Source organism: Acinonyx jubatus, chromosome D1 (genome assembly GCF_027475565.1).
Source record: "Acinonyx jubatus isolate Ajub_Pintada_27869175 chromosome D1, VMU_Ajub_asm_v1.0, whole genome shotgun sequence".
NCBI lineage: Eukaryota > Metazoa > Chordata > Mammalia > Carnivora > Felidae > Acinonyx > Acinonyx jubatus.
Window position 1 is genome coordinate 76,389,701 of NC_069390.1, and position 14,171 is coordinate 76,403,871.

The following is a 14,171-nucleotide window of genomic DNA, read 5'->3' on the forward strand; positions in this document are numbered from 1 at the left end:
TGTCTTTTGCTGAGCAGATGCTTTTAATTTTAACAAAGTCTAAATTACCAATGCTTTCTTTCATGGATCATATTTTTGGGGTTGTGTCTAAAAAAGTCTTCACCCTAGGTTTCCTACTATATTATTTTACAGAAGTTTTGTAATTTTGTATTTTACTATTAGGTCTATAAGAGATTTTGAGTTAATGTTTGTATAGGGTGTAAGACCCATGTCTAGATTTATTTATTTTTTTCATGTATATGTCCAGTAGATCCAGTGCAATTTATTGAAAAGAGTATCCTGTGTATATTTTATTGTTTTTGTTCCTTTGTCTAAGATGAGCTGACTATATTTATGAGGTCTATTTCTGGGATCCCTATTTTATTTCATTAATCTATTTGTCTATTCTTTTACCAAGACCACACTATTTTGATAACTATAGCTTAATAGTAAGTCATGTGGTGTTAATTCTTTTATTGTTCTTCAACTTCAGAATTGTGCTGGCTATTCTGATTCTTTTGCCTCCCATTTAAACTGTAGAATCAGTTTGTCTATATCCACAAAATAACTTGCTGGGATATTGATTGAGATTTCATTGAATCTATAGATCAAGTTGGGAAGAATTGATAACTTGATGATATTGAATCTTCCTACCCTTGAACCTTGAATATCTCTCCATTTATTTACACCTTTTTAAATTTTTGTCACCAGAGTCTTAGTTTTCCTCATGTAGATTTTAGGTTGATTCTAATGTAAATGGTGTTATGCCTCTAATTCCAAATTTTGGTTATTCATTGCTGGTACATAGGAAAGAAATTATATTAACCTTATCTTGCAACCTTCTATAATCATTTATTAGTCTTAGTTCCAATTTTTTTTTGTTAATTCTTTCAGATCTTGTTCATAAGTAATCATGTCACTTGTGAACAAAGGCAGTTTTATTTCTTCTTATCCAAACTGTGTGCTTTGTTTCCTTTATGTTTTATTGTGTTAGCTGAGACCCCCAATATAATGTTGGAATGTTCCAATAGGAGTGGTGAGAAGGACGTAGTTACTTTTTAAAAAGAAAACATTTCATTATTTCATGAATGTGATGGCAGAACGAGGCAATTTAGCATCAGATTAGATTAAAATATGAAATGTAATCAGGTAGAGAAGGCTCTTGTAGAAAAATTTTACAGAGAAAACCAATTTAAATATTCTTTCTAGACAGTAATTCCTGATTTATATAATGGATCAAAATGAGATTTTTTTTTCTGTTCTATTTAAGTCAGTGTCCATAAACCACATAAATCAATTGAATGGGGAAACCCCTTTTATATCAAGTACAAGGAAGGCCTCCAAAGGAATAAAAAATAATCCATGAACACCTCCCCTCCCCAACACACACACACGGGAACATATAAAACATGTAAAATGTTTTCCTACTTCCGAATTTAGTTTGATAATAAAAAGTAATTTTAAAAAATCAAACATTTAGTGAATATTATGGAAAGAAATGGAGAAAGGAGAGCCAAACTAAAGGGAAAAGAAAAAAATACTTCTTCAGCCTAGTTACAGACTACCCGGATACCACAGCTGTATTAATATTTTTTTAATGAAAAAACAGAAGATATGAAGAAGAGAAGTAGTAAAAAACGACATATCAACCTGTTTACAAGATGAATGCAGACACACATTTATTTGACACTGAGGTTGCAATCAAGTATTAGACACAATTTAATGGGAGAGACAATTACAGTGACATATCAAATCACAACAGGGGAGGCATACATACAGAGCAACAGAGGAACAAAGTGAAAAGATAATAGATATCTGGAAGATCTCACACACACACACACACACACACACACACACACACCATGAAGCTCCATATAAAAGACAAAAGCCTACAGCCAGCAGAGACACAGACATGATTCACACACCACTGTCCCATTTTAAGGTGGAAATCCTACTATAATTTTGTTACATAGGTGTTTTTGATTTTACATGATTCTTCCATTTGGAAGCATGGATGATCTTGCAATATTAATTTTTCACACACAAAAAAGCAGAAGTTAAGCCCTCTGGAGAAAGTTCAGTAAAAAAAAAAAAAAGAAAAAAAGACATTTTAAATGGAGTAACATCACCATCTTGTGGTGTTTCAGAATATTGACTCTGCTTTTTAATGACATTTTGAGTTTATGTAGTTCTACGTAAAATATAGCTAACTTGATTATTTGTGAAAATAATCTAGATTATATATGACATAACCAGACTCAGAACAAGAACAAAGAAGTGATCCATCTACATACATTTGTAATTAACTTTCCATGAATTTATTACCTGCAGATTTCTCTTTTTGTATTACAGTTCCTCTGTTACTTTCTTGCACTCTACGATGTAATAAAAAATGGGGACCTCTGCCCCCTGCCCAATGCTTATCTTGCTAAAATCCCTTCCCTCAGGGGACTGAGACCCTTTCGGTTATCTATAATGTGGAATAAAGTCTCTAAAAATGCATGGTTAGGAATGTTAATATATACTCGGTTCTATATTTGACGTTTTTTGCTTCCTGGCTTGGTTCTTTAGCATATAAGGTTTCATTTTTAGTCAATTTAGGATTTAGTAGCATTCCCTGAACTGGCTCTGATGTGCCCAAACTGTGTAACTAGAACATAAAAGTCAGGATTATGAGAGATAGCTCCCATTCGTCAGATGCTTACAGTCTAGCTGCGGATGTAGACATACACACAAGAACCACATGAACAAAAGAAAACAAAACAACAAAACAAAAGAAAACAAAACAACAAAACAAGATTACATAGAAGTTATCTTGAAATGCCATATCACATTTTGCAGTTCTTTCCCTCCAGCTTTTGCCTCAGTCATTAAATTGATCTGATAAACTCATTAGGGAAGGATTTACTAGGCCCTTACCATTTTCATAATACTTGGTGCCATGAAAGATATAGTAGAAGGTGCAGGAAAAAAGATTCAAGGCATTTATAATCTAGTTGGGGTGACCAACAACATGTCTTAGAGAATGTAAATGCTTGCAGCTATAACATAATACACGAAAGTTATGTATGGAAAAAATGGGAGTTTTCGGTTTTTTCAGGCTCCTCATTCATACTTTAAATATATTCTAAAATATAAACATAAAGGGTGACTGGGTGGCTCATTCAGTTAAGCCTCCAACTTCAGCTCAGGTCATGATCTCACCATTTGTGAGTTTGATCCCCACGTTGGGCTCTGTGCTGATTACTCAGAGCCTGGAGCCTGCTTTGGATTCTGTGTCTCTCTCTCTCTCTGCCCCTCCTCTGCTCATGCTCTGTCTCTTTCTCTCAAAAATAAATAAACATTAAAAAAATAATAAATAAAATATAAAGATAAGATCAAGAAAAGTCAGAAATGACTGAAGAAAAAAAATCATAACACCACTCCATTAACCCAAGTATTTAGTATTTTGGTGTACAAAAGTCTTTTTTCCCACTTCAGAATCCTTAAAAACTATTGTGTAGGATAATCTGTAGCTGAATAGCTTAAGATCATATGTTGAAATTAAGACAGGACAGTGAAGGTCTTTACTTTTTTTCTTTTTCTTTTTTTTTTCCTTTCAAAAATCGAATTAGAAAATACTTAGAAATGAATCTGACAAAAGGCTCAAGTTTTTCTTGAAGAAAACTTCAAAATAAGCAGAGGAACATAAAAGACGCTTGCTTAAGCTCTTGATTAAGTTCTGGGGCGCAAAGTCGTAATACTATAAAGCAGTAAATTCTCCTCAAATTAATCTACAAATAGAAGGCAATTGCCATTGAAATTCCAGCTTTCCAAAGTGGCTCTAAAGTTAATTTTAATAACTAAATATTAAATAAAAGTTAACATTTTTTTCTGAAAAAAAAAAAGGAAGTGGGCAAAGCCACACTATACAATTAAAACTAAAATTGCCTGATGTTGGAAGAGGAAGATAAAGACAGATCAATGAGGCTAGAAAATTCAGAAACAGGGCAAGTTATGTAGTATAAGAATTCTGTAATATTCCAGATCAGTAAGGAAAGGAAAGAGTGAATTTGACATCCTTTTTGGTAATAATTGACCCAACATTAAAAAGTAATTTACATTCTTACTCTGTTCCAAGTACCATCCAATTTCTAGATGGATCAAAGTTTTAGCTATTAAAAATTGAAATAATAAAATTACTGAAAAAATAAATGAATAATTATATAACCTTACAATGGTAGACTTTTCTAAATGTGACCTTAAAGATAGAAACCAGCAAGCAAAATTTGGTTGGTTTTATGAACTTAATATTAGTTGAATAAATAAATGTTAAAAAAATCTGTGAACTTTTTGGGAAGAGAAATGAACGGTGACAAATTACAAGACATATAGGAGGCCAGCTTATTCTAATGTCTGTCATACAAGAGATCTTTTCTCTGCCCCAAAGAGGCAGGCCAGAAGCTACACATGGAGACACCCTGCAAAAGCCCCCCCATGAAATTGACAGAGGAAGCCTGAACTCAGATAGTTGCCTTGTATGGAAATGACAGCTGCTGTCTAAAGTAGCCTTAAGGGAAGGACTGTTTGTTTGTTAATGTTGTAATTCCTTTTACTTATCCCTGTCTTCAGTAAAGTGAAGAGGCAGAACCTGGTTTCGGCGGTGATAAAGAGAATTAAGCAAAACCTGTATACACACTTATAAAATGAGAGGAGTAACCCTACTTGAACCTCTCCAGAAAAGCATATAAAATTGGTATGGGGCACCACAGTTTTCAAAGCAGCTCTGATGTACGGCCACACTGAGAACCACAGCATTAGAGGCTGGTGTGAGAGGGGTGGCGGCAGCGGGTCTGAGGTGATTCCACAGGCACCTAATTGTTGGCAGCACAGCCAGCTGTGTGCAGGGGTCCTTGGCTAGGAGGATAACCACCGTCCAGACTCGAGAAGGAGCATGAGCCAGAAGCTGAAAAGAGACTGGAAATGGTATGCTTCCTGGAGGGTACTCCTAGGAGGGGACCTGTGACCTTGCCTTTATGATCATGGTCTTCCAGGTTACATAACAATTCTTGTGAAGAACCGTCTACAGAAAGACGTATCTAAGCTCTGGGAGTGTGAAGTCACATGATATCAGAACGATGCATTGACTCCAGTTGATAGCGATTAAAGCTACTGTGCTATTTGTGATGTATGCATGAGTTAGAAAGATAGGAAAATCTGAGAACCTTTCCAGATAAAAGGGTAGTAAAGAGATATAACAATGAAACATTGTATGAGATAATGGAGTGGAAACCAAGTTACCATAAAGGCTACCATTGAGACAATTGATGAAATTTGAATATGGAAGGTGGAGTCCATAATAGTGTTGTATTAATGTTAAATGTCTTGATTTTGATAATTGCCATCCAGTTCTGGAAGAGAATGTCCTTACTTTTAGGACAGAAACATGCAAGGATTCAGAAGTAAAGATGCATAATGTCTCCAACTTACACTCAAGTGGTTTTAAGTAAAAGGCACATATAAAATATATATACAGAGAAAAAAACCACATGGGGCAAAATGTGGCAATTGATGAATTTGGATAATTGGTATACAGGAATTCGTTTTCCTATTCTTTTAACTTTTCTGTAAGTTTGAAATTATGTTTTAAAAGTTATCAAAGCAAAAAATAAATAAATAAAAAGTTGCCAAAGAAAAACTCAACATGAAAAGAGTCCCAAAGAAGAGAATACAAAGAGTTTGATACAGGAGAAAGTTGGTAGGGCTGGAATGTGTTGGAAGATTGTAGGACAGCAAACAATGAGGAAGAGAGGAGTTTTCACAGGCCCTGGTAAGGGTTTGCACAGGCCCTGTGCAGTTTTCACAGGCCCTGGTAAGGAGTTTGGATTTAATTCTAATAGCAAGTCACTATAAATTTCTGAGCAGGGCAGTTACTTCCAGGGAATGATTCTGCTTGGAGCTGCTTAGGCTGCATGTCGGCCTCTGGATAACTCAATCGTGGTGTCTACAGAAAGAAGGAAAGGAATAGCTAGGCCTCTTGAACCTCTTGGCAGGAGGAGAAGGATGGAGGTAAAACACCCTACAGGGAGCCTATGGGACAGCCAGAACAATAATGGCCATTGCCCAGACCTTGTCATGCCTTGACTGCCCAGCATACCACAGAGCCTGACACCCCCACTGCCAGCCTTCCTTTCACTCTTCCAGTTCTAGAAACGTTCCAGTCACATTACAAGTGATCCCACACCCAACACCAAGAGCAACAGCAAAAGCCCACACTTAAATGCTCTCTAAAGGGAGACAACCTCTCTAGTTTCTCTATTCTGTTCCATGTCCAGCATCTTTGGGTGATATTTATTTCTCCAAGTCAGGTTTGAACATGGCTCTTCTTGACCCTGCAATTGAAAGCTAAATGACAAATTACATATTGGAAGGGAAGTGGAAAGTTGTTCAGCAACTTGCATACAGAGGCTCCTCCTCCCCCAGCAGGAATGGCTGTGCCTGAACCCATAGTAACGGGGACCCTCTTCCAGCAGCAGCAGCAGCCCGCTGCTCAGCAGTGATCTGGTGATGGTCACTGGCATTGTCAGACAACCTTCAGCTGTGTTGGCATTTATAGTCAACCTGTTTCATGCTCAAATCCTTTCTATTTATACTCCGTATCCAAAACTTATTATCGTGATTGCCTTTTAAGACTGTAGAGAGTCAGGATCCCTCCCTGGGGGACAGGGACCTGTGGTGTGTCCGGCAGTGTATGGAGCTGACTTCTTTCCTTTTTTCAAACAAATATTTATTTACTTTTGAGAGAGAGAGAGAGAGAGAGTGCGAGCACGCGAGGGGCAGAGAGAGGATCCCAAGCAGGCTCCCAGCTGTCAGCGCAGACTCCCACATGGGGCTTGAACTCTTGAACTCACAAACTGTGAGATCATGACTGCGAGAGCGGACCTAGACTGGCCGACTCCATTTTGTTCTGTGTCCTCCATCTTGAGTGACTATGTCCCCGACATGGCCCCCTTTCTGGGAAAACCGCAGAAAGAAATTCCCGCTCAAACCTCAGACCATGCCTCCTCCCCTTGAGTAACTTCCTGCTCACCCGTTCAAACTTCCCGTTCAAACCATGCCCGGCAACCTGTGCAAGGGGACTCTGACCCTTCCCCAGCCAATCGGCTAAGGCCATGACCATCACCCCCCAACTGCCCCTAGATCCCTATAAAACCTTTGTGCTTTTGGAACACACTCTCTCTTTCCGGCATCTTACCACTGCGTCGGTGCAGGTAGGGGATTGAGCTCGAGCTAGCTCGAATAAAGGCTCTTTGCTTTTGCATCGGACTCGGCTCACTGGTGGTCTTTGGGGATCAGGAATTCTGGGCATAACAATGACCTGAACCAAAATCAAGAATTGGACTCGTAACTGGCTGAGCCATCCAGGTGCCCCTGTGGAGCTGATTTCTGCAGACCTCTCTTTGTGATGACCAGAGAATGCAGACTGTATGGCTTTTAGTTCTAATCTCTGATTTGTATGTTTTCGCAGTAAATCTAGTTTTTTAAATCTTTACACATGACACTGGAATTTGTCCTTATTCAACTTTAACTACAATAAAAAAAATTCCTTTGTTTTTTAGTACTGAAGTTGCAATGAAGTTGCGTTTTGGTGAGAGGCACTACATCTGATGGATAGGTATATAAGGATTCCCCTGCTTTGTTAGTGGGCCGATTTCTTCCATGGACAGACTGATTTCTTTTCAGGTTCTGACTGCCAGGACTATCTCCCTGGTCTGTCGGCATCCCTGGCAGCTCCTGAGAGTGGCACAGATGAGAGCATTCCTCTTTGGAGGTATAAAGACCTCTGTATGTTTTGTTGCCCAGCATAGGGTCCCCTTCTTGTAACTGGACCAAAGTGAGTTCACTCCTTGATGAGTCAGAAACTGCACCAGGATGAGCTGTCGCACTGAGAAAACTTTTATTTGAAGCAAATAAATTGATCGTGGAGAATGCTTCCAAAGCTGTGACTCCCAAGAGAGGGTGAATGGCTTCCTTTTGTTTAGGTTTAGGAAGAATATTTAGATGGAGAAGCCTTGTCACCCTATGTAGAGGCGGGCATAACGTCACGCATGCACCTTAAGGAAGCATGCCTGTGCACACATTATATGTTATATAAATGAGGCAGGCTGAGGCTCCTCCTTGGGTGGAGATTTCAGTTTTATATTGAGGTAAGGAGATTGTGGGTCATTCCAGACGTCACTCCATGGTCCATCTGTTCAGGTGTGAGTCAGGCTTAGCTCAAAGGGTCTGTAAGACAAAGCTAGTGGCTATAAGCAGGTGGGCATTAAAGGCCAGGTCTTGGGATCTAGCTGGTGACATTCGGATCACAGAACCTGAGATCTCAAGGAAGCAAATCCCAGGGAGATATATTTGGGTATAATTGCACATCTTAGTCTTTCTTCCAGCTGTAGAGATGGGCACATGATGCCAAAAACCAGGGCAGTCAGACTCCTCAGAACTCCTCTCAAGGGGTTTTAGGGAAGATCTTCTTACACAGCTGGAGCTGTTAGGCTAGTAGGTTATGAGGTTTGGGGTGCTTGGGGACCTCCATGCCTGGCGCATGGGAAAAGTCTGAGGGACAGTATTTGTGCACTTCATCTAGCTGTGCCTCAAGCCAGTATTACCTGAGTGACCTAGATAAATAAAAACCTTTTATTGCTTAAGCAATATTCTATTCTTTGCAGGCAAGAATCCTGCCTAATTACACCAGGGCATCACTGCTTTAGCTAAACACTTTGTTGGCAAGTTTAGAGGCGACTGGGACTTGCTTTAGAAGTCAAATAATCACAAGACCTTCTTGGCTGGGTTTGGATTTTTCCTGGCAGTTAAAGTCCTTTAGCATCCTTTCAGTTTGCTGGGGGGTAAGATACTGAGAGCCTCATTAGCTTGTAACAAATGTCAGAAATCTTGTTGAATCATGATCCTAGAATCTGGACTCTACCTTTGAAATTTCTATCTCTTAGCAACACAAAACAGGCTACTCCCCAAGCTCTAAGGCCTCAGTTGAATACTTTTATTTTTGTCCCTGACTTTAAAACAGTAGACAGGAGGGGGAAATGTGTAGACTGCATTCAGCAAATGCATTTATATTTTTTATTAAAAATGAAAAAGGAGGATTTTCCCTTGCACCATTTAAAAATCACTATCAGAAAAAAATTAATTGAAAAGTTGGAGATTATTAAATAGTATTTTCAGTATATCTACATTGTTTTTGCTATTTGTGCTAAAAACTAAAATTATATATTTGAAAGGTTTTTAATTTTTTTCCTTTTTTCTGGTGACTTTATTTTTTTATTTTTATTTAAATTTTAGTTAATTAACATACAGTGCAATATTGATGTGAAGACAATACAGTGATTCATAATTTACATACACTACTTGATGCTCATCACAAGTGCCCTCTTTAATACCTATCACCCATCTAGTCCATCCCCCACCCACCTCCCTCAATCTACCCTCAGTTTGTTCTCTATCCTAAAGGGTCTCTTGTGGTTTGTTTTCCTCTCTCTGTTTTTTACTCCCTTCCTATATGTTCATCTGTTATATTTCTGAAACTCCAAATATGGGTGATATGGTATTTGTTTTTCTTTGATTGACTTATTTTACTTAGAATAATATATTCTAGCTCCATCCATGTTGTTGCAAATGGCAAGATTTCATTCTTTTCTTTTTGATGACTGAGTAATATCCTACACACACACACACACACACACACACACACACACACACACACACTATCTTTTTTATCCATTCATCAGTCAAAGGACATTTGGGCTTTCTCCATAATTTGGCTGTTGATAATGCTGCTATCAACATTGGGGTGCATGCACCCCTTTGAATCTGTATTATTCTATCCTTTGTGTAAATAGTGCAATTTCTGGATTGTAGGGTAGTTCTATTTTTAGTTTTTTGAGGAACGAGTTCGCATTCCACCGACGGTGCAAGAAGGTTCCCCTTTCTCTACATCTTCACCTATACCTGTTGTTTCCTGTGTTGAGGTGGAATCTCATTGTGGTTTTGATTTATATTTCCCTAATGAGTGATGTTGAGCATCTTTTTATATGTCTGTTAGTCATCTGGATGGCTTTTCTTTGGAAAAGTGTCTATTCCTGTCTTCTGTCCATTTCTTAACTGGGTTATTTGTTTTGGGTGTTGAGTTTGATAAGTTCTTTATAGAGTTTTGATACTAACCCTTTTTGGGTACATCATTTGCAAATATCTTTTCTCAATCCATTGGTTGCCTTTTAGTTTGGTTGACTGTTTCCTTCGCTGTGCAGAAGCTTTTTATATCGATGAAGTCCCAATAGTTCATTTTGCTTTTTATTCCCTTGCCTCCGGCAATGTGTCTGGTAAGCTTGATATGGCAGAGGTCAAAGAGGTTGCCACCTGTTTTTTATCCTGTAGGATTTTAATGGTTTCCAATCTTACATTTAGGTCTTTCAACCATTTTGAATTTATTTTTGTGTATGGTGTAAGAAAGTGGTCTAGTTTCATTTTTCTGCATGTTGCCGTCCAATTTTCCCAGCACCATTTATTGAACGGACTGACCTTTTTCCTTTGGATGTTCTTTCATGCTTTGTTGAAGATTAGTTGACCATATAGTTGTGGGTCCATTTCTGGGTTTTCTACTCTGTTTCATTGTTCTATGTATCTGTTTTTGTGCCAGCAACATACTGTCTTGATGACTATAGCTTTCTTTGTAATATAGCTTGAAATCTGGAATCATGATGCTTCCAGTTTTGTTTTTCTTTTTGAACTGCTTTCGCTATTCAGGGTCTTTTGTGGTTCCATAAAAATTTTAGAATTGTTTGTTTCAGGTGTGCAAAAAATTCTGGTGGTATTTTGAGAGGGATTGCGTTAAATGTGTAGATTGTTTTGGGTTGTATAGACATTTTAACAATGTTTGCTTTTCCAATCCATGAGCATGGGATGTTTTTCCATTTGTTTGTATCTTCAATTTCCTTCATAAGCTTTCTAAAGTTTTCAGCGTATAGATCTTTTACCTCCTTAGTTGGATTTATTCCTAAATATCTTGTTGTTTTTGGTGCAATTGTAAATGGGATCAATTCCTTGATTTCTTTTTCTGCTACTTTCTTATTGGCCTTTATAAATGCAACAGATTTCTGCACATTGATACTAAGACTTTGCTGAATTCATGTATTAGTTCTAGCAATTTTTTTTGGTGGAGGCTTTTAGGCTCTCTACATAGTGTATCATGTTGTCTGCAAATACTGAAAATTTGACTTCTTTCTTGCCAATTTGGATGCCTTCTATTTCTTCTTGTTGTCTTGCTGAGTTTAAGATTTCCAGTACTATGTTAAATAGTAATGGTGAGAGTGGACATCTTTGTCTTGTTCCTGACCATAGGGGAAATGCTCTCAGTTTTTCCACATTGAGGATGATATTAGCTGTGGGTCTTTCATATATGACCTTTATGATGTTGAGATATGTTCCATCTAACAGCACAGAGTCTGACACAGGGTTCAATCTCACGAACGCTAAGATCACGACCTGAACCAAAATCAAGAGTCAGATGCTTAACCACCTGAGCCACCCAAGAGCCCTATTATCCTTTCTTTTCTTAACGTGGTGTATCATATTGATTGATTTGCAATATTGAGCCAACCCTGCAACCCAGGAATAAATCCCATTTGATCATGGTGAATAATTCTTTTTATGTACTGTTGAACTAAAATTGCTGGTATTTTTTTCAATTTTTATTTATTTATTTTGGGGAAGAGAGAGAGAGAAAGAGTGCACACATGTGAATGGTGGAAGAACAGAGAGAGAGGGAGAGAGAGAAACTCAAGCAGGCTCCACACTATCAACACAGAGCCTGATGTAGGGGTCAATTTCATGAACTGTAAGATCATAGCCTGAGTTGAACTCAAGAGTTGGACACTTAACCAGCTGAGCCACCCAGGAGCCTCTCAATTTGCTAGTAATTTATTGAGAATTTTTGCATCCATGTTCATCAGGGATATTGGCCTATATTTATCCTTTTCAGTGGGATCTTTGTCTGGTTTTGTAATCAAGGTAATGCTGACTTTGTAGAATGAGTTTGGAAGTTTTCCTTCCATTTCTATTTTTTGGAGCAGTTTCAGAAGAATATATATTAAGTTTTCTTTAAATGTCTGATAGAATTCCCCTGGGAAGCCATCTGGCCAGGACTTTTGTTTGTTGGAAGATTTTTGATTACTGATTCAATTTCTTGGCTAGTAATAGGTCTTGTCACAATTTCTATTTCTTCCTGTTTCAGTTTTAGTAGTTTATGTGTTTTTAGGAGTTTATCCATTTCTTCCAGATTGCCCAGTTTATTGGCATTAATTTTTCATAGTATTCTCTTATGAAATACAAATATCACTGCGGTGTTGGTTGTGATCTCTCCTCTTTCATTGATGATCTTATCTACTTGGGTCCTTTCTTTTTTCTTTTTGATAAGTCTGGCTAGGGGTTTATCAATTTTACTAATTTTTTCAAAGAATGAGCTCTTAGTTTCATTGATCTGTTCTACTTTGTCTGTTGTTTTGTTTGTTTTTATATTGCTTATTTCTGCTCTAATCTTTATTATTTCTTAAAAAATTTTTAATGTTAATGTTAATTTTATTTATTTTTGAGTAAGAGAGAAAGACAGAGAGTAAGCAGGGGGAGGGGCAGAGAGAGAGAGGGAGACACAGAGTCTGAAGCAGGCTCCAGACTCTGAGCTGTCAACACAGAGCCCAATGTAGGGCTTGAACTCACAGACTGCAAGATCATGACCTGAGCCGAAGTCAGACGCCCAATCGACTGAACCACTCAGGTGCCTCTCTAATCTTTATTATTCCCCTTCTTATTTCCCTTCTTCTGCTGGCTTTGGGCTTTACTTGCCCTTTACTCATCCTTTTCTAGTTCCTTTAGGTGTAAAGTTAGGTTGAGTATTTCAGACCTTTCTTGCTTCTTGAGATAAGCTTGTTTTGCAATATACTTCCCTCTTAGGACTGTCTTTGCTGCATCCCAAAGGTTTTGGACTGTTGTGTTTTCATTTTCATTTGCTTCCATGTATTTTTAAATTTCATCTTTAATATCCTGGTTAACCCATTCATTTTTTAGTAGGATGTTCTTTAACCTCCATGTATTTGAGGGCTTTCCAATTTTTTTTTTGTCTCGTGGTTGACTTCAAGTTTCATGGCATTTTGATCCAAAAATATGCATGGTATGATCTTGATCTTTTTGTACTTGTTGAGGACTCATTTATGACTCAGTATGGGATCTGTTCTGGAGAACATTCCATGTGCATTCAAGAAGAATGTGTATTCTTCTCCTTTAGCATGAAATGTTCTGAATGTATCTCTTAAGTCCATCCAATCCAGTCTGCCATTCAGAGCCATTGTTTCCTGTTGACTTTATGCTTAGATGATCTGTCCCCTGCTGTAAGTGGGTGTTGAAGTCCCTACTATTATTGTATTATTATCAATAACTTTCTTTGGTTGTAATTCATTGATTTATATATTTGGATTCTTTCAAGTTGGAGGCATAAATATTTACAATTGTTAGATCTTCTTGATGGATAGACCTCTTAATTATAATATAATGCCCTTCTTCATCTCTTGTTACAGTCTTTGGGTTAAAATCTAGTTTGTCTGATATAAGTATGGCTACTCTGGCTTTCTTTGGATGTCCATTAGCAAGACAGATGGTTCTCTATCTTCTCAGTTTCAATCTTCAGGTGTCTTTAGGTCTAAAATGAGTCTCTTGTAAGCAGCATATAGATGGATCTTGGTTTTTTTTTTAATGCATTCTGATATTGTGTCTTTTGATTGGAGCATGTGGTCTACTTATATTCAGATTGATTGTTGAGAGATATGACTTTAGTGACATTGTGTGTGGTGGTGTTCTTTGGTTCTTTCTAGTCTTTGTTGCTTTTCGTCTTTTTGTTTTGTTTTGTTTTTCACTCAAGGACTTCTCTTTAAAGTTTATTGCAAAGGTGGTTTAGTGATCACAAACTCCTTTAGTTTTTGTTTTTTTGGGAAATTTTCTCTCTTTCAATTCTGAATGACAGCCTTGTCAGAATTATTTACTTGCCAGAATTATTTACTGCATATTTTTCCCATTAAGCACGTTGAATATATACTGCCACTCCTTTCTGGCCTGCCATGTTTCTGGGGACAGATCAGCTGTGAACCTGATCTGTCTTC

General features: G+C 37.6%; 1 long non-coding RNA gene across 4 annotated transcripts in view; it reads left to right on the forward strand.

The window, feature by feature from the left end:
* The window catches only part of LOC113593808 (uncharacterized), a 56,780-nt gene that overhangs the window by 19,463 nt on the left and 23,146 nt on the right, over positions 1-14,171 (forward strand). The window lies entirely within an intron of this gene.